This window comes from Amblyomma maculatum, chromosome 5 (assembly GCF_055883805.1).
Source record: "Amblyomma maculatum isolate TAMU_Amacu chromosome 5, ASM5588380v1, whole genome shotgun sequence".
NCBI classification, from domain to species: Eukaryota; Metazoa; Arthropoda; class Arachnida; order Ixodida; family Ixodidae; genus Amblyomma; species Amblyomma maculatum.
Window position 1 is genome coordinate 67,341,624 of NC_139348.1, and position 22,050 is coordinate 67,363,673.

A 22,050-nucleotide genomic window follows, 5' to 3' on the forward strand; every position below is an offset into this window, starting at 1 on the left:
CCCCGGCTAACAATGTTCCGGCTACAGCCTTCTAGAACACTGTAGCCCGCCAAATGGAACATCTTCCCGGCCTAGTACGAGTTTCGTTGCTTTCGTTGCTTCGATTTTAATTAGTTCAGCAACAGACACATGTTGTATGCGTGTGTTTGGCACAAGGCAGAAAGAGGGGCAGGACGCTCTCTGAAAGCAGGCATCTCGCTCACACGAGGAGCGAACAACTGCTTGCACAACAACATGGAGAATCTGCGGAAGAGAGGAGGCCTCTTTCACTCCATAGAAATGGCTAAGCAGAATTAGATGTATAAAAAGCAGTGCTGTCATAATTTCAACCTGCCACCTAGAGATCAAAGGACATACCATGACTACACGGAACTGGATTTCATTTAACCTCAGCTCTCTGCTTTATTGAGTCAGTCTTAGAGTGAGTACGAAGCGCTGAAGGGTAGCGTTCGAGAGCAGGTATCACGCAAACCCTCGAAGCTTTCTTCCCCGAAGTCTTCCTTTTGTTCAGACCTGGCAGACGTTTTAACAGTATGCGAGACAAGTGCTCTGGTGCGACTCTAGCCTTGGCAGCATGCATACAGGTACTTCATCTCAGCTTGCCATCTTGTTGGGATAGTTATTAAAACGATCTCATAAAGTCGTAAGCTAAAATTACAGCCTGTACTCAAGATCCAAGCGTCCTGGAGGGCTGGACTTCGATGTCACCCTCTCATCTAAATAGGTAAAAAACACGCCACGGCGGGCGGGCCCAGCCCATGCGGATCTCTATCACTGAGTGTGAAGAAACGCTTTGTAGCTTTCCTGGATATTAACCCCACTATGTGTCAGTGAAAAATTTCACAATTGCGGTTGCGTTATTTCTGTAGCATTGAACCAGCATCACTTTTTCTCTTCATATCGTGACGTACCAAGCACCGGAAACCATGGTTTGGATAAGAAGCCGTTGAAAGCAGACATAAACATAGTCCACCCCTATAGTGAAGCTGATCTTGGCAACGTAATGGCAAACCAAGAAGACTGGCACGCTGACATGTTTGGGACATTTAAACTCCCCAAGTTATCGGATAAGGCTGCTAATAAAAATTGCTAGCGCCAGTGCATGGTGAATTCCATCTTAATACAGTATGCTTCGATACTTTTCTGCTGAGTTTAGACGCGAACGTCTTCAATATTGTCGTTTCACGGAATAAAGTCGCAGCCTCGGTCCTGATGCATTGGCGGCAACAAGTGTTCAGTTCCCCCCCCCCCCCCCCCGTTCTCTTTTTCTTTTCCTCCCACCAGTGCGCCTACTCGTGCGTGCAGCTCCTGAACTGTGCCGTTTTTGCAACATCCAACTTTTTCTATGTAGCGTTTGGCATTTGGCAGCCATGTACGGTAAACGGACACACTCATCCTGGGGACGAACCTGCCTACGGGCATGATGCTACATCCCTGCTTGTGCTTTCCCTGCATCATATTGCACATCATCCAATATGTTTGGTGCAGTGATGGCTACAAGGACGTCACCTTTCTGAGCCACGTTTTTTAAGCAGTGGGAGATTTGATAGTAATATGGAATGGCAACGTTTCTTGTACTTTGTGCTTCTTCACCTCAGCTGTACTCCTCTACATCCCTAGCATCATTAGCAGGGCCCTTCAAAACAGGGTAACCACCTCACAGGGAAATGCTGCACTTATCAGTGTTTGCAGCCAAACATCTATGCTATGTGTCATTTCATGTAGGCACGATTTGTCAAGAGCGGCATGCAGGTAGTTGTTTAGCAATAGCCCTGGAAACTTAAACTGAGCTGACTGGTGGTTTAAAATACCTTCTTTTTTAGCCAGGCTCATACCACCAACACGCTTTGATTTTGCGAACAGCAACAAATGTATCTGAAAACTGCAAGCACTCTTGCGCTGGCACCTCATAGCTGAAGCCAACTTGGAAGCGCATTCGACAAAGATTCACAGAACCCGGTTCGGCATCGGCATACCTCTGTAATGCGTGAGTCTGTTATAAAATAATGCGTTACGATCGTCGGGTATTATGACGCATTAAACTTATTGTGACTACAGAACGGATGTTAAAATCAAATAAAGAATAGGAGAACCTTACTCCGGTACAGGAATTCAACAGGTTAACACGAAATGCGAACACACTCTTTGGATATTGGAAATGAAACAACTCTCGTGAAATTGTGCTCAATACTCACAGACTATATTACTTTACTAACGATATTAAAACCCATCTGAAGAAAACTATCTTAAGAACGTAGATAAACTAAAACCTAATGGAATAGAAATTACAGAAATAACAATGCATTGTAATCACGTGCCGCGTATATTATTGCACGATATGATGATTTTGCTAATTCACAACAAAGCAAAAAATGGTAAAAATAGGAAAATTCTGCTTGTTTCTGTAAACACATGACAAAGACTGCATCGGATATTGAACTGCGGTTTATTTTATTGGAGCTCTTATCAGCACTAATTCACTGTTGTTTATTTTCCGTTGGTTTTGTTGCGAATTGCAATTTACACTTGTTATGAAAGTTTTATGTAAAATCTTGCTAACTAGACAGTCACAAAACATTGTCATGAAATGCTTCTCATACGTCAACTACTTATGCAAGCCACTCTGTAAGGGGGAAAAAGCAACAAAAAACGTAAGGCGGGGTCGCAGCAGATAAGATCACCCCTCCTCGGTCTTTTGAGTTCAACGTTTCTACTGCGCGTCCCAGCTCTTTTAGACGCGCTTTTTTTTTCTCTGGACCTGCTTTTGCCTGAATGGCAAAGAAACGTGTTAGCAGTTGGAAACGGCTTTCCTGGGTATTTCCGGTTCCGCCGTGTTCCGTGAGGCTGGAAACAGCGACATCGCTTTCGGCGACTCCCTGCAGCTATCTAGTGTCGTTTCTAGGCTTTTCTTCAAAACGAGCACCGCGGCAACTTTGTGGCTTTCGTTCCTGCTTCTTTTCGCTGCAGCGCCTGTGCCCCGTTCCATCTGTTTTCTATACAACACAACTCTAGTGGAGGAGAAAGTGTGGGGTCACTCGTGCCTTTCGTGTTGACGCGTGCTTTTTCTTACTATACAACTTCGCCTTTAGTGGAAGGTTCGCCCTCTCCCCTCAAACACTGTATCTTTCCCTCCCTCACCTGCGCCTCACCGCCTCTGTCCTCCCTCACCCTCGTCTTCACGAATTTTCAACGAGCTTTTCAACGAGCAATGCACGCAGTAGCAGAGGGGCTGGCTGGTGTAACCGTGATTATGGAGAGCATTTGAGTCTGAGAAAAAACTCACTAGGAGCACGATAGCAACCTTACCCAGTTTCTAATGCGTTGCAGAGAACATAACTTCAAGCTTAAAAAAACACTGTCGCTTCTTGCTGCTCCAAGTACGCAACATGGGTCAAGTACTCATCAAAGAAGGACTCTTCCTGTACCCTGAAAGTGTAGACGGCATCCTAAAAGTTACACCACCAAAAAATTTAAGGAGCTACAAGTGTTTCTCGGCATGGTGAACTTCGTGGCGCGTTTCGTCCCAAATATGTCCTCCCTCTCTACTCCCTTAGAAAACGTTTAAAGAAAGACATAGCATGGGTTTAGTCAGACCTGCAAGAGTGAAGTTTTCTGCAGATCCGTGGCAGCTGCTTACCCGCTCAGCAAGGCTAACCCCGTTGTACTATACGTTGATGCTATCAAATATGTTGTACGGGCCGTACTTTTGCAAAATGGACAGCCTGTCGCTTACTCATCCCGTTCGCTTACCGCAGCCCAATAACGGTACGCGCAAATCGAAAAACAGACTTTGGCAAATGCCTATGGCTGTACAACATTTCGAGATTACATATTTGGACAGCCAGAAGTAATGGTAGAAACAGATCACTGACCACTAGAAATGATATTCAAGAAGCCTTTGTGTGGGAAGGCTGATGCGCCTCAAACGCATGAGGCTAGTACTTCAAATGCTCCCAATTATCGCTAAGCACAAGCCCGGCAAAGAACTTGTTGCTGACTCTGTCTCACGTTTTCGGAGTAAAGTGGAACTGCGAGAAGTATCTGAGCCCTGTGACGTTAACGCCATTGCTTCTCTACTTGTTACAGACAAGGAGCTGCGAAGCATCCGAGAGGAAACAAGAAAACAAGGAGTTATGTCAGTTTCTTTGTTACTCCAGAGCACAGTAGCCCGAGACGAGACTGCAAGCACCAGATGCCCTGCGAGCGTTTTGGTCGTACCGCGACGAACAGCATGACTAAAACGTCATGCTGATTCGGAGCAACAAGGTGGTCATCCCGCCAGCTAAGCCCTCGGACGCCCTCCAATAACTCCACGCGGCACACGGGGGAGAACAGGAAATGAGGATAAGGGCTCGACAGGTGATGTTCTGGCCCAACAAGAATTCTGTCATCCGAGCACCAGCGAACTCTTGCCCCGCATGTCAAAAATACAAAAACAAATGCAAAGCTTCAAATACTCAGTCATCCGGTGCCCAGATTACCTTGGCAGTCTGCTGGTATGGACATTTTCCACTGCGGAGGCAACAGGTACGTGATTCTAGTAGATGTTTACTCTTTTTTTCCAAGATCCGAAAGCTGCACCACAAAAGAGCGCAAACAGTTATCCAAGCAAGCATGGGTATTTTTGCAACACATGGAATGCCTGCGAGCATCTGCAGTAATAACGGGCCGCCGTTCATGAATGTGAAGTTCAGGTCGTTCGCATCTCATTTCCCCATTCACGATGTCATATCCAGCCCCTACTATCCCCGTGGCAATGACATGGAAGAGTGTGCCGTTCAAGAGGCAAACATGATGCTCAAAAAATGCTCGTCTGACAGCATTATATTTTGCAGCGTCCTCCAAGAACGGAAACATTCGCCAAGATACGATCATCTGCAATCCCTAGCCGAAAGACTGATGGGACGCCGCACCAGATCGAGGCTGCCAGTACTGGACAGTCATCTCGAGCGAAAGACTGTTCGCACCGAAACCATCCGAAGCTATCTACAAGCCATTAGAAGCAGGCAACAGAAGCACTACAAGTCTGCCTACGCACAGGTGCCCAGAATTTACGCGCAGGTGCCAGTATCCATCTATATAATACTTTGCAGTGAACCTGGGTGCCAGCAGTGATGATAGACAAGTCAAACAGGCCGCGGTCCTACATAACGGATGCTGGGAGCGGACAACAGAGTCGCACAAGAGAAAATCTAAGTAGAAAAGCAGAAATGCAAGACCTTCTTCACCCAATGGATCCGAAAGACGATACTTGGACTCAGCAGGCAATGCCCGAAGCCGGGCTTCGTAGTAGAAGCACTCGACAGCGCAGGGAGCCATAACAGTTTCCTTTGCCTGAAGGCCGAACATAAGAACCTTTTTTGGCGAAAGGAAGAAGTGGCCCCGTCCGCAGCACGTGCGCACGAGACGCTTAGTGCGCATGCCTCAGCCCAAGCGATCCCCAGGTGGTGGAAATTACTCCCCAGCCCTCCACTACGGCTCCTCTTTCTCTCTTTCCACTTTCACTCCCATCTTCCTTCCTTTTCATACGGTGCGGTTGAGATATCCACAGCAAACAAGTCAGAGAGTCATTGCGCCTTTCCCTTCCTATAAATCAATCAATAAATCACCCCATTCGCATTTCGCAATAAAGCGCATTTCCTTTCTCCTACATACTTGCGTGTTACATGTTGTCGGAAGTGGGGTTCGTCGCCTGTGTTACCCGTGTACCTCCGCCCATGTTGACAGCTTAACCTCGCAGGTTGAAATCCTCCTAGCAACTGCCACGAAACATGGCATCGTTGTGTCCGCCGAAGCCGCCGGACACAACGTGAGACGCATTTCACAGCTGGACTGTCAGGAAGAAAGAGTTCGAGCTGTATGCAACAGCAACGAAGCTGAGAGAACAAAGGACGAGTCCCCTCGGAACCTTCAGCGAGAGCGGACAACCGTCGCTCGCTCCCTTCGATTTCGTGCGCTCCTGTTGTCGCTGCACTTCACCTCCAGCTCTCGGCGCGTTCGGACGCGTGCGCGGCTCGCTCCGACGAGTACGCGCGCGCTCGTCGCGCCGCTCGCTCCCCGGCAATGCTCCTCAGCGCCGCGCTGTCTCGGAAGCCTCCCCTGTGCTTTTGGCGCGTTGCGCGTGTGTTGTGGGAGTGCCGCGGGGCCCCTGTGTGCCGCCTCTGTGGATTTCCACGTGGAATAATCACCGAGAATTCCACCACTCGTATTTTCACCGTGGTCCACTGAGGAAGCGCATCGCCGCCGCCGGCCCCTTCGGGGTTGTGCCGGGCTTCCGGCTGCATGGTCCCGCCTTGCCACTGGGACCATCTCTTCGTCCCACCTGGTTCTCATCGGACCACACTCCTGTCCTACCGTCGCTATCAAGGTGAGCTTATAGCGCACTAATTTGCGGTTTCGGCCGCTTTTCTCGCTTGCAGCTTTTTTCAGGTTTTTGCTGCTATGGAGCAACATACCGCTCGCCGCGGCGGTCTCCAACCGGAACGCCGCCGTACTCGCAGCTTCGGCCGAGATCCGGCATCTTTTCGTGCCGACATCGAGTGCCATGTCCGGGGACAACTTGAGGACTTCTATGACAGTCTTCGGTTGCTGACAACCCCCTCCATTCAGGAGTCCCGTCGCAACCTTGTCCCCCCTCCTGCCTCAGGGCCTCCACCGCCCCAGGTCTCTTCATCTCCGACCGGTAGCCGCAGCCCACCTCCCCCTGTGACCCGGTTGAGAGCGGCGCAATACCTCAAGGATCCTGCCGACAACAACCCACCTCCCAAGCCTCAGCACAAAGGAAAGGCCAAGCGCCAACAGCGCAAGGTCACTGACGATGCCGCTGCGACAGCCGAGTCGTCCGACTCGAGTCGATCACCTTCCGTTTTGCTCCCTACCGGACAGCCAGAGGCGTCTCTTCAGGCACTCGAGGTTGTCATATCTGGTGAGAGCAACACTTCATCTACTACCTTCTTCCCAGCTGGAAAAGAAGACCTTGCTTCCCAGCTCAAGGCACTGGACGATGTGCTCGCAACTGCGAACCGCGTCCGCAAGCCTCGTTCCTCCGGACCCTCGCAAGAGCTCGCTCCCGAAGGTGAAGTAACTCTGCATAACTCCTTTGCAGCCTTAGCTGAGGATCTTGTACATCAAGATTCTGACAAGACCGCTGCCCTACCATCCTCGGGTTCGCCTCCTGAGGTTCCCTGGTTCACCTCCTCTGATTTAACTCAGGACCAGGCTAACAACTCCACCACGGCACAACAGCCTTCCCGCGCCAACCATCCGGCTCCTGATCACGATCGGGATACCGGTGGTTGGACTACGGTCACACGCCGAATCAGCCGCCCCAAGGTGACTCGTGTGACCCCCCGAGAGAAGAACACTTCTTTCAGGGCATCCATCAAGGAACACATGAGTGCCTACCTGTATGGCCAGCCAGGGGTCATCGAGGTCCGGCTCAACCGGAAACGAAACATCGTGGCTGCTGATGTGTCATCGCATGAATCCCGCGATCACCTCCTGACCCTCAAGTCCCTCCTCGATATTCCCGTTCGCTCGTTCGAGGCTTCCCGCATGGACTTCCATGTGGGCACTATCTTCGGCGTCGATCGCGAGGTCTGGGAACAGGACATTGCCGAGGGCATTGAGGCTGATGTAGAGATACTCGGCGTCCGTCGTCGAGGCCACCCTGTCTCCGTCCGCTTCGCTGCGCCTCCACCTGACCATGTCTACATCAATGGGATGAAGTTTGCTGTTCGACCACTGAAAGCTCGTCCCCTCCAGTGCACCCGCTGCGGAGCCTTTAATCATGTCTCCGCCGCTTGCACCAGGCCTGATCGCTGCTCCATCTGCGGCGGATCACACCACACTCGGAAGTGCACTTCTACCGCTCCCAAGTGTTTTCATTGCGGAGGTCGGCACCGGGCTGCTGATCTCTCGTGTCCCAAGTGGCGACACCAACAGCAGCTAACCACGGCTCTCTGCAAGACAACAACACCAGAAGATCGGCGGCAAGCGCTCAACGAGCTCCGCCCTCTTCAGCCCTCTGGGTCTGGGTCTACCCAGTTTGAATCCTACTCAAAGGCCCTCTAGTCACGGAGTCCCAAGCACCCCAGCGAACCAGCTCGGGAGCCCCCTCAGCAACCTGTGGCGGTGGATGTCCAAGCCACACTCACTTCGGTAACCGAAACGCTACGACTTGCTGTCCAAGCGCTCATGACCCAGCTCCCATCCAACTCTGGCTCTCGCCGATTGGGAGAAGCTGCTGCTCTCATTACTGGGAGCCCTACCACTCGCCATCATGGCCAGACGTAGGAACAGACGCAACCCTGTTCCCAGGAGACCGCGTGTCTTGCAGTGGAATACCAACTCCCTGCGAGTACGACACGCGGACCTCAAAGATCTAATCCTCCTGAAATCTCTGGAATTTGATGTCTTTGCTTTAAAGGAGACCCGAGTCCCAGCGGAGAACCTCCGACTACGAGGATTCACCGGGTACTCTGGCCGCTCATGCTCCTCCAACCAGGACTGCAATGATGCCCCCTGCCTGGATCCTTCGCATCCACAACACAGGCCCCGCACAGCCATCTATGTGAGGAGTGACATACCCCACAGACTGATGGATGTTGCCCAACCTGACCTAGGACAACTGGAGATCTGTGCCGTGCTCGTCCGTATGGGTGACACGGACACTACAGTTGCTTCAGTATATGTCCCTCCAGGAGTTCCTTGGGACCCCTCCTGCCTCATTGCCCTTCATTCCCGTCTAGGTAAGGATGTCCTAATCTACGGGGATTTCAACTCCCACCACAGGTCATGGGCCAACCAGTCCAGCACCACCCGAGGCAAAAAGCTCTTGGACGCCATCAACGCGGCAGGCCTTCGTTTCCTACAGCCTACCTCCCCAACCTTCATTCGGCCAGGACGATCTTCTTTCATCGACCTGGCTCTCATCTCTGATGCCTGCCACTATTCGTGGGCCAGAGCACCTGACTCTTTGGGCTCGGATCAGTTTCCCATCTTCCTTAACCCCTCTGTGAGGGGTAGGAGGAGGGAAAAGCTCTACCCCATTACCAAATGGGCCGAGTTCAGAGAACGAGTGAAAGACATCCCACTTGCAGGTGACTTCCTGGATTTTCTTGGACGTTGCGCCAAGAACTCCACAATCAAATGCGCAGCCCCACTACATGCACCAGTCCCGGACCTACGTCTACTCGGACTTAGGGCCTCCAGGCGAAGTTCTGAGCGAGTGGCCGAGCGCACCCACCATCCCGAACATTGGAAGGCCTTCCGCAGGATCGATGCTTGCTGCCGTCGTCAGGCCAACCGTCGTTCCCGGGAAAGCTGGGCCAGCATTTGCCGGTCCATACAGTCAGCCAGACAGTCCTCTGCTGCCTGGCGCATCCTCAAATCCCTTTCGCAGGTTGCCTCCAATCGACAACCTGTCCTGGGAGCAGCCATCGCAAGATGCATTTCCTTTCAAGACTTGGCAGAGCAACTTGCCGACTTCCTTTCCAAGTCAGTCACGCCCCCTCCATCCGCTGGACTTCCAGTGGCGAATCCCCCTTCGCCTCTTCGGGCTACCCCTTCACCGCCAGCAGCTTTGGCACAGACCATCTCTGCCCTCTGCAATGAACCCATTGCCCCTCATGAGCTTCACCGTGCCCTCAACCGCTCGAAGAAGAAATCAGCTCCTGGCGCTGATGGACTTACACTCCAGATGCTCCGTAATCTGGATGCCCCGGAGAAGAAGCGCCTCCTCGCAGTCTTCAACGACACATGGGACAGCAGCATACTACCGGACAACTGGAGAAATGCCATCGTTGTTCCCATCCTTAAGCCCCGTAAGCCGGCTAAACAACTATCCTCCTACCATCCTGTATCTCACATCTGCAGCCTGCAAGACCATGGAGTTCATTTCCCTGGAACGACTCACATGGATCGCCAGAGCAACCAACTTCCTTCCAGAGATGCAGACAGGATTTCGGAAGCACCGCTGTACTGCTGACTCTATAGCGGATGTGGTCTCCACCATTGAGGAAGCCAAATATGCGGGCGACGTTGTCTTCCTGGTTCTTCTGGACGTCCAGTCCGCTTTTGACAACCTGCCCCATACCATCATTGAGCAGGCTCTGGATGCCCTTGGAGTGGCTGGGAAACTGCATCGCTTTGTCTCGGCATTCCTCTCCAATCGCTCCTTCCAAGTTCGAGTTGGGCAAACACTTAGCTCCCCTCGTCCTGTTACATCTGGGGTTCCCCAAGGATCAGTCCTCAGTCCTTGGCTGTTCAACCTCGTCCTAGCTGGCCTACCGAACTTCGTTCAGCGGATCAGAATCCACAAAGTTTCCTGCTCCATCTATGCAGATGACATAGCCCTCTGGATCCGAGCTCCAAAGAGACGTATTGTCTCCGCTAGGAAGGCTATGCAACAGGCACTGGACGGCGTCCAGTACTTCCTCTCATCCAAGGGATTGACCCTCTCGGCTACTAAGTCTGAGGCCCTCGTCTACCATCCCAGAGGAGCATGGAGTTCCCGCCATCTTGCAACTTTGCATATCGAAGGAACCCCTCTTCCATGGAAACGCCAGGTGAGATACCTAGGTCTCACAATTGACGACCGTTTCAACTGGATCCCAGCTGACAAAGCCCTCATTAACCATCTTGATCGTGTGGGAAGAGCAGTCCAGCATCTCCTTGCAAATGGCAATGGTTGCTCTTCCACTTGGGCAATCAAGCTCTTCGAGGCAGCGGCGACATCGGTCATCCTATATGCCCTTCCCTTCGTCTCCCTTCGGTCGACTCGAGTCATTCGTCTCGACACGATTCGAAGGCGCTGGATTAGAAGATTCCTCGGAGTCCCTCAATCCTCACAGATTCTCGCTACCCTTGCGGAAGCTGGTATCTACCCTCTGGATCTTCTCCTCACCCAGATGGGACTGACCCACATTGATTGTCTCAGCCATGCTCCAGATGGTGCCTCACTCCTAGCACGGCTGCACAGCAAATCCCATTCTCGTATGGGTAAGCTGTATACAGTGTACCGAGAAATCATCGGTCCTGTCCCAGGTTTCTCAGTCCTACCCCCTCCCCCCAATCGACCCCCACTTCCTGTCATTTTGGACATGGATGGTCACACCAAATGTCACACCCCTGCAGCTGCCTTCCAGCAGACAACGGCAGCCCTCCTTGAGGAGTGTAGAGGATCTACACTCCTCTTTACGGATGGCTCGGTTCGACCTGCTACCTTGCAAGCAGCTGCTGCTATGACAGCACCGCAGCTAGACCAGTCTAGGTCCTGCCGCCTGTCATTCCCTGCCAGTTCAACAGCTGCTGAGCTGGCCGGTCTACATCTAGCCGCACAGTTCATCGCTTCCAGTGTCCCTCCTGGACCTGTGAATCTTCTGTGCGACTCCAGATCTGCTCTGCAGCTCCTGACTATCTACCACGGCACCAACCTCTCGGTGAACATTCTCCGAGCCCGTCTCCTAGCCCTTCAGGACTCGGGGTATCAACTGGCCCTACATTGGGTTCCAGGACATACTGGAGTCCAGGGTCCAGGGCAATGAAGAGGCGGATGCCCTGGCCAAAGCGGCGCACGACTACGGCGCCCCAGTCACTGAGGCTGTCACACCTTTTGACTATTCAAGACCCCTCTTGAGAAGGTCGATAAGGTCTTGCCATCCTGACCGTCGTATTGCCGCTGGTGAACATCTCCAACGGCTCTCTGACAAACTTTCACGGAAGGACAAATCCCTCCTCCTACGACTTCGAATAGGCTGCAAGTGGACTCCGTCCCGCATGTGTGCCTGTGGCCGAGCTCCCAGCCCAGCCTGTCCCTCTTGCGGCAATACTGGCACACTGGGACACTTGCTCCTCGTGTGTCCAGCCTCCGCTGGCTATCGGAATCTTGGTCTCCCTGCTGATACGGAAGGGCAATTGCTCTTCCCAGCTCCGAACTAACTTTCTGCTCACCGGCTCCTCCTGATTTATCTGGAGGAGTCTGGCCTCAGCTCCGTTCTGTAGGCGTGCATGGGCCTATAGTGCTTCGTGCGGAAATGGCGGCGACATATGCGGCGTCAGCAACCTTCCCCTCCCCAACCTTCCCCTAATTCCAACTTCCCCTTCCCCCTGGTCACCAAGAGTGATGCCACAAAGATGGCCAACATAAGACGTGACCAGTATCCCCTCCCCAAAAATAAACCATAGTCACCACCACCCCACAAACAAAGGAGATTCAAGCTGCAATTTTCCTTACGGCAGTCGGCGAAGAAGCCAGGCGACTGTTCTACACTTTCACGTTTGGGAGGGACGAAGACAAGCACGACATGAAGATTCTTGCTCAAAAGTTTGATTACTACTTCAAGCCAATACCAGCCTGATAAAAAATGCATTTTGCTATGGCTCTACGAACCAACAATAGGGTGAGCTGTTCAACGATTGGCTCACACAGCTTCAGACGCTTGCACAGGAATGCGAACCGAGTATTGCAACGCGGCCGTTGTATTAAAGGCCGGGCGAACCCACATTCCAGGAAACTCTGTGGTATGTCAAAATGGCTGCGCAGCTCCCTGTCATTCATCTTTTCCCGGCGCTGAGAGCCACATGGAATTGCCTCCATTTATAAAAGGGATGCTTCACGCTGGCGCTGAGCGCTAGGCGCTGAATTGAAGCAACATGCTGAGTGGGTAACGAATGGCGTACATGCACTGGCGTAAATGTCGGTCTTAAACCGATCGCTGCAATTTCATAGTACAGCGTGTAGCGTGAATAGTCTAGATGGTCGAGCCCGGTTATGGTGAGGATCGTTGATCCCGGGGACCAACTTTCTAGTTCCTATCTCTAGCCGATATGTCTAGTATGGGCCAAATAAGTAGCGCAGTAGCTTTTAGGAGATTCCTCGACGTCGCACGGGTATCAGGACTCGGAAGATCAGCATCCTAATCCTGCGCATCTCGGCATCAGACGTTACACCAACCAGATATCGGTGTTGCTGACGTTGAAGCGACATCGTGTGAGCTGGCAGGCTCCTTCAGCCCCCCCGGACAAATACGTCGATGTCATCATACGCGTTGGTGCTATCGTCGCGATACCTTGCGGGAAGCATAGCATTAAACATTGCAGTGACATTCTCAGACGCGTGATGTTCAACACCGACATACATCTAAATCAATAAGTGCCTTCATTTGGCGATGATAAACCGCCGTTTTTCAGTGACATGGTGCTGGTAAAACTCGAGAGCCTGCGTTAATTTGGTTGTAAAAGCGGTCCCGCCGTAAGTAACAATAACAAATTTTGCTCCATGAAGCATTACAATCACCCGAAGAAAAAAACTACCACTTGAGAAGAGAGATAGATACCCTTTAATCAAAAACAGAGAATTTTGCCGGCGTTCAGATTTCGCAGGCATACCACTCTGTGTAGTAAGGAAAGTTGGGACGGGAACGACTGAAAAAAAATAGTGAGGAAATTAAAAGAAATGAATAGTGATTTAAACAGCAGCCATTAAATACGTTGTAAGGTGCTTCGTGGCGTAATGGTATAAAATGAAATGATGAAATGCATAATCCGACAAATGTGTTCATAGAGTTCTCAGCTTGAGAAATGCCTGAGGGTAACATGCAAGCTGAATTTAGAGTTTGTCAAGGAGTCCAATGTCTTTCAAATACGTAAATAAAAAGCTCATTGAAAGTCTTTATGCCTCATCATCTTGTTTTCCTTGACATCGGGTACCTGCATCATTTCGCTATTGCCGCAGGCCACTGCATAACATTTCATCGTATACCAGCTCGCTGTGGTATTAAAGCCAATGAAAAAGCAGATGAAGCGGTTTGTAGAGGTCAACAACATCAAAGATACATTCGTACCTTCTTCGCAAATTCTGATGCGTCCCATCTGGCTAAAACATTTGCTTCCAAAATAAAGTACCTACATTGGAGACTTGCCGACACATCACTACAAATTTCCAGGAACATCTTCCAGGCCTTGAATAAAAGAACGCACGTCATCTCCTGGTCCAACTGCAATGTGACTCAACAGATGTTCGCCACCAACTCCACTGAAGTACTTGGGCTTCAAGTCAAACTTTCTGCTGTAGTATTTGCAGGTCCAGCTGTTAGTGACAGTAACAAATTTTGCTCCGTGGAGCATTACAATCGCCCGAAGGAAAACTCTGCCACTTGCGCAGAGAGAGAGATACCCTTTAATCAAAAACAGAATGTTGCCGCCGTTAAGATTTCGCAGGCATGCTACTCTTTGTAGTGAGAGAAATTAGGTAGGGCACGATTGAAAAAGAATAGTGAAAAAAAAAATGAGTGATTTAAACAGCAGCCATTAAACAAGTTGTAAGGTGCTTCGTGGAGTAATGGTATAAAATGAAATTATGAAATGCCAAATCCCACAAATGTGCTTGTACAGTTCACAGCTTGATAAATGCTTGAGAGTGACATGCAATGTTAATTTAGAGTTTGTCAAGCAGTCTAATGTCTTTGAAATACGTAAATTAAAAGCTCATAGCAAGTCTCTGTTGCCTGATAATCTTGTTTCCCTTGATATCTGGTACCTACATCCTTTGGCTATTGCCGCAGGCCGCTGCATAGCATTTCAGTGGATACGAGCTCACTGTGGCATTAAAGCCAATGAAAAAGCAGATGAAGCGGTTTGTCGAGCCCACCAACATGAAAGATACATTCGGACCTTCTTCGCAAAATCGGATGCGTCCCATCTGGCTAAAACATTTGCTTCCAAAATAAAGTACCTACATTGGAGACTTGCCGACACATGACTACAAAATTCCAGGAACATCTTCCAGCCCTTGAATAAAAGAACGCACATCATCTCCTGGTCCAACTGCAATGTGACTCCACTGAAGTACTTGAGCTTCAAGTCAAACTCTCTGCTGTAGTATTTGCAGGTTTCGTACAGGCCCAGACGGACGCTAAAACCGCGGTGTCCCTTGCGGACATAGATGACATGATTTCCCCGCGAGTTGCGTTTCATCCTCAGAGAGCAGCGGGTAGACCGTCTACACCGTTTCGAGGAGCAGCTTCGCGTCCACAAATGGTAGCAAGACCACACCGTGACAGGCATAGTTTTTGCTATTCAGGTGACCCTAAATTCGGTCGGGTAGAAGTGGATGATGTGCGAGTTCGGGTCGTCCACGAGATCAGGCCATGGCATGGGAAAGCGCTGCCAGAAACACTCATCAGCGGCTCCATGAGTCAGCTGCTCTAAAGGTTGAGTTCCTTGTTTGAACTCAATCTTCAGGTCTCCAACATTGATGAAATTCGATGCAAACGGTATGTAGTGGTAGGGGAGGAACCACTTCCAAGATGCACAGCCCTAATAGTAGTAGCCAAGAACCCAGCAGAGCCCCTCAACATAAGCAGCCGGCACATCATGTCAAAACGCAATGTTGTCAGGACGGATGTGAAATTCTGACACACAGTACCGCTCTCGCTAGCCATCCTCTCAGAGACGCACTTCATCGTGCGGTTCTTCCTCTTCATCCGAGCTGTCCCCTTAGTGGTTCCGCTTCCCGCCACATGTCATTGCCGCTGGAGGCGGGTCCGAACATGGACTCCAGACAGTCATTGGCATGACCACCTCCGCCGTTAATGACGTTTCTACGATGTTCCATCCCTTCGAGACTGATGTCGTAGGCCTTCCGCTTAACATTCTGCACAGCGCACACATACTGCCCAATAATGACGGGGGCAAACTGCCCACCAGGCGTCCATGCCGGCCTCGCCTTTGATTCAGCCATTTTAATCCGGTTCTTCGTTTCCTTCATCCGATGCTTTACATTGAGCTCGTCCTACTGACGAAGCTTGCATATTTCATCTTCAGCCTCCCCATGCTCTGACATAATAAAGTGCACCCGGTTGAAGGCGACAAAGCCATTCTCAGTCAGGTAACCCCCATTCTGTACACAGCTGTACAACGTGACCAGCCTGTCTACTGCACCACCTCTGATTTTGAAATATAGAAGGTGAAGATGAAAGTCGTTTCCCACAAAGAAACGCATGAACAACCAATTCTCGATGACCCTCTAAATGTTGAAATCGAAAGGAAGGTTGTCCGTACGAAGGTAATGTTCAAGATACTCGGGGAAAATAGTCTGTTTCCGCTCCATTGGGTTTCTTGAGCTCGTCAAACTCGGCCACTGTTTTCTTGGCCAGACCCTGGTAGTCATTCATTTTTGTCCATGTCCACAGAGTTCACAAGGCCTGCTTTGATAGGGCTTCAGTTCTTCTCGAATGATGGTGAGGTTGGGTTCATGGGTGGCTAGCGCCAGCATGATTAGATCAGCGTCAGCTCCACAGAGACAATGGTGAGTGTTGGGATCATGCTTCGGATTGTATCTTTGCCTTTGAATAAAATACATTAGTTGTGCTCCCCTTCGCCACGCACCTTGGCATCCTAGGGAATCGCTTCAATGTTCTTCCAGTCTGGGTCATTGTTACGACGGTCATGAATGTAGCAATGAAGGCGTTTTGAAAAGCTGTCCTTAAATAGTGTGCCCTATATGAGGCAGTTGCTGTCGAAGTGCTCGCTCGTGAATTTCTCGGGGGGGGCAGGGGCACTCCCTGATACTGCAGCTCCACACGGAGGCGGCTCATCTCATCACCCTTCTTTGCAGACTCCTTGGAGGCCCGGAAACGGTGCGAGGGTTGCTGGTTCATCTTATCCCGTGGAGTCAATATATCAATAGCGATGTAGAGTAGTCGTCGGGGCCGAACAACACTGCAGATAGGCTATATGCACTGGAAGATGGCCACCATCATTTCACCTTCGTTTTTAGCGCTGCTTTGTTCTCTAGATGACAGCAGGAATGAATGATGCCATACATGCACAAGTACAAGTTATCAGATTCCACATCATTCGGATTTGGTTTTGTCGTGTCCTCGGGAATTTTGATGACACCAAGAATAAGTGGCTTTTCTTCAACACAGTGCGGAACAATAGATGGATATTTCCTACTTAACAATCTGAAGAAGGCTGGGACTTCCATCTCTTATCCAACTTGCTTCTTTAGGAGCACTAATTCTACCGGTGCTTTCTGCAGGCCCCAGCCGAAAGACGTGTGGGCCGCCGCACAAGAACGAGGCTGCCAGTACTGGACTGCCATCTCGAGCCAAAGACTAATCCCACCGAAACCGTACGAAGCCTTCTACAAGCCATTGAAAGCAGGCAACAGAAGTACTGCAACACGTCTGTCCGACATCTCTCAGACCTACGCACAGCTGTCCAGTATCCATCTACGATAATTTGCTCAGAACCTGGGCTCCAGCAGTGCTGGTAAGCAAGTCAAACAGGTCGCGATCCTACATATGGATGCTGACAGTGGACTACTACGTCGCACAAGAGAGCACCTATTTACTAGAAACGCAGAAATGCAAGACCCTCTTTCACCAAACGGAAACGACAGGCGATACTTCGACTCAGCAGGCAATGCCTGAAGCCCTTGACAGCGCAGGGAGCCATACGGTTTCCTTTGCCGGAGCGCCGAGCATAACTTGTTTTTTCGGTGAAAGGAAGATGTGGCTTTCCATTATGAGGAAATCGGTATGAAGATTCCAAACGGCATCCTCAGAAACCTATATCTGCCGTACGGGGTACTCATTGTACATATAAGTGAGCTCGGTTTGTCTAACTTTAATTGGGGCTGAAACGTGGAGGCTAACTAAGAGAGTTCTACTTACGTTGGGGACAACCCAGAGGGCTGTGGAACGAAAAATGGTAGGGGTAACATTAAGAGATAGGAAGCGTGCAGAGTGGGTCTCAGAAATAACTCAAGTTACCGACATTCTAGTGGAAATTAAGAAGAAGAAATGGGCATGGGCAGGACATGTAGGGCAAAGAGAGGACAACCGATGGTCGCTTAGGGTAACAAACTGGATTCCAAGGGAAGGAAAGCGCAGCAGGGGGCGGCAGAAAGTTAGGTTGGTGGATAAGATTAAGAAGTTCGCGGGGGTCAAGTGGATGCAGCTAGCACAGGACCGGGTTAAGTGGAGAAATATGGGAGAGGCCTTCGCCCTGCAGTGGGTATAATCAGGCTGCTGCTGATGATGATGAGGACTTGCCAGAATCAGATGACGCATACAATGCGAATGCGTATCTGTATGTATGTAGTCCGGGCGTCCACTTGTGCCCATTTCTACCTGTGGGTGTCCGGCTCTGGGTTTTGAACCAGCCACCCCCCGCAATCGAGGCGGACGCCCAAACCACTCGGCCACGACTGGGTAGGTGGCTGATTCGAAACCCACTGCCGGACACCCGCCGGTGCAACTGGGTACAAGTGGACCCCCGGCTTACCGATGATGCCATGTTTCACGGCCGCTGCTGGGGCAATTTCAACCTGTAAGATAAGCTGTCGACACGGACGACGGTACACGGGCGACACAGGCGACGCGCCCCACTTCTGACACCATGTGAACGCAAGCACGTGGGAAAGAGGAAAGGCGCTTTAATGAGAAATGCGCTAGTATTTCTACCGGCAACTCTTGGGCTGAGGAATGAGCACTGGGAGCCTCGTGTGCACGTGTTGCTGACAGTGTTCACGGCCACACACACAACCCGCCGACAATCCGCCGACCTGCCAACTTACACCTTTCAGTCGCATGCTAGTGATTTTTCGCTCACAACAGCGTTGCAGAATATTTTGCTGAACGACGCAAATCACACAATTGCTAGAATATTATTGGGTCTCTTAAACTCCCCATTAGAAACATGATAGTAGGCGGTGGTCCCCTCTAAATACATGGGTGTTCATTAGCCTACATTTGTAAGAAGCCACTCTATGCAAAAGATCCGACGACAAACATATTGTTACAAGCGAGGTTTTAGTTACGCAAGATGAGCATCAAAGACCCAGTTGTGTCCACTTGTGAGTCCCAACACGGGCCGCTTCTTCGTCGACATCCTCTTTTCTTGTCCCCATTTCTGGGCGTCACACTTCCCCCGATGCAGCTGAAGCCCGTTGGGTGACTTGTTCATTGTCGCGTGACCGATGCGGCTTTAAACGAACGACGTACGTGACTTCACGTTTTGCAGAGCGATGGCCGCTGGGTCGCCGGTTGAGGGTCGAAAGGTTTAGGGTCGCCGGAGAAGGGGTAGGTAGCGAACGCGATGCTTAGATGGCATCCTCGAGGTACTGCAGATGAAGTTATGTGATGTTAGGAAGGTAGTGTGAGATCGGAAAGCATGGCGTGATATGGTCCATGGGGTCACGAAGAGTCGGACACGGCTGAACGACTGAACTGAACTGAAGTGGCACAGCAGCTTTTGTGAGAGACTCCGCTTCCTGATAGGTCGCCACAGCAAGAACAAATCTCCAGACTGGTAAATGATGTGACGATGATAACCATCGTACCGTGCTTTCGAGCGATCCTAAGACGCTAAGGTGCGAAGGCGGGCACGCCGCCGGGCTTCTTCGACAAAACAGATCGTCTCGGCTATAGAGGTATCTTCATCACTAGTGGTTGAAAATGGTTGCATGGTGTCTAGGGTATATCGTGGGTGGCCAGCGTAGAGTAGAAAGAATGGACTAAAGCCAGTGGTCTCATGACGGGCGGTGTTGAAAGCGTAGGTAATGAACGGTAGTACACTGTCCCAGTTTTTATGATCTGCGTCGACATACATGGACAGCATGTTATTTATCGTATGGTTGGTGCGTGCAGTTAGACCGTTGGTTTGGGGATGATAAGGCGATGAATGGCGAAGATGACAGGCACATAAACGGAGTATCTCCTCCAAGACGTCGGCCATAAATTTTCGACCACGGTCGCTAATAATTACTCGTGGTGGTCCGTGAGGAGGAACTGTCGCCTTCAACATAAAGCAGGAGACAAGATACGCGTTGCCGCGGGTATGGCTGCCATCTCACAGTATCGAGTGAGTAGTCCACGCAAACAATGATCCAACCGTTTCCGTTATGAGATACTGGAAGGGGCCAAGGAGATCAACGCCCACTTGCTCAAATGGTGCACGGGGTGGTGTGATGGGGTGAAGTTGCCCCGCCGCGACGCTTGTGGGACGTTTGTAGCGCTGACACTGGGTGCAGTTGGCGACGTACCGCTCAGTATTTGTTCGCATTTTTGGCCGATAGAAGCGCTCCTGAGTGCGGTGGAGTGTTTCCGCAGTTCCAAGATGACTGGAACTAGGGTTGTCGTGCAAGGCCTGTAATATAGGATGGTATAGGCACCTCGTAACAAGCAGAAGGAAGAGGGGACCTGCTGAGGAATAGTTTTTCTTCCAGAGCAGGCGATCACGCATGCAAAATGTATGTCCACCTAACCGATCTTGAGCCGCTGCGAAGAGAGGTTCCAAGGTGGGATCTCTTTATGTTTTTCCATAAACGTGGACATGTAAGGACAAGCCTTTGAACCGACGCGACGCAGTTCACGAAGTTATCGGCGTCAGACTCCGTCGTAGGAAGAGGAAGGCGCGAAAGACAGTCTGCGTCAGCATACTTAAGGCCAGTTATGTATGTGACTGTAAAGTCATACTCTTGTTACCGTGGGGCCCATCGTGCAAGTCGGCCACGCGGATTCTTGAGGTTAACTAACCAGCAGAGGGCATGGTTACCTGTGACAGCGGTATACGGGCGTTCATAAAAATACGTGCGAAAGCGTTGTATGCCAAAATGACAGCAAGGAATTCCTGCTCTGTGACAGTATAATTGCGCTCCGCCTTACTAAGCACGCCACGACGTGTCCATGCTTTCGCAGCGATGGACAAGAACCGCGCTAATTCAAACACCACTTGCGTCAGTATGCACTTCTGTGGGCACTGACGAATCGAAGTGGTGGAGCACAGAATACAACGTAGGAAGAAATTTCAAGTGGCGGAAGGCGAAATCGCACTAAGGTGTTCACTCGAAAGCTACATCTTTATAAAGGAGGCTTGTCAGGGGGTGTGCGGTATCAGCAAAATGGTGAATAAAACGGCGAAAATATGAACGCAAACCCAGGAACCTCCGTAGTTCTTTCGAAGGCTGGGGTGGCTTGAAAGAGGCAACCGCTGCTGTCTCTGTGGGATCAGGTCTGACGCCGTATTTATCAACGAGATGTCCGAGAACTAGCGCTTGGCGTGCCCCAAAATGACACTTCTTTGAGTTAAGCACGACGCCAGCTTTGCACATACAGTCCAGCACAACAGCTAAACGTTCATTGTGCTCGCTGAACGCCTTCCCGAAAATCACGACATCGTCCAAGTAACACATATACACCTCCCATTTTAAACCGCGGAGTATCGTGTCCATGAATCGTTCGAAGGTGGCGGGTGCATTACAGAGGTCGAATGGTGTCACATTGAATTCGTAAAGGCCACCGGGTGTGATAAATGTAGTTTTCTCTCTGTCCGTCAGGTGGACAAGTATTTGCCAATAGCCAGATCTGAGGTCAACGGTGCAAAAGTAGTAGGCAGAAAAAAGGCAGTCATGGCGTCATCTATACGGTGAAGAGGATACATGTCTTTCCTAGTGACTGCATTTAGACGATGATAGTCAAAGCACAAATGCCATGTGCCACCCTTCTTCCTGACAAGAATCACTGGAGCAGCCCAAGGACTCGACGACTCTTGGACACGACGCTCTCAGTGGTGACTACTTGCCGGCGCCACCTTTTCGCAGACCTCCTGTGCGCTATCGCTGCGGCCAACCTGGCCACCTCTCAAGATCATGTTCTCGCCATCAAGCATCGCGTTACGGCTACGACTCCATGAACCACCCTGAGCAGCAGGGTTACGATCCTGGCTCTTCTGGTCGTTCGCCTTACCCTCCAGATTCCGGCGACCCATGGCAAGCACCTTTGCGGGATATTTTACCGGCATCGAACACCACCTTCAGCTTCCCGCGCGTGCCGTTCTCCATCGCCCCGGCGCCGCTCACCGCCGCCGGAAAACTAGTCGGCGTGACCGATGGGGATGAGGTCGCTGGAAGTTCGCTGTTGCAAGAGACATCCCGCACCTCCACCAAGATGTTACAAGCGAGGTTTCAGTTGATGTAAGATGAGCGTCGAAGACCCAGCTATGTCGAATTGCGAGTCCCAGCACGAGCCGCTTCTTCGTCGA

At 50.8% G+C, this 22,050-nt stretch overlaps 1 pseudogene; it reads right to left on the reverse strand.

Annotated features, from left to right (window-relative positions):
* Positions 1–13,932: 13,932 nt before the first annotated feature.
* LOC146188449 (5'-3' exoribonuclease 2-like) lies at positions 13,933–16,990 on the reverse strand (annotated as a pseudogene).
* Between the last annotated feature and the right edge of the window lie 5,060 nt (positions 16,991–22,050).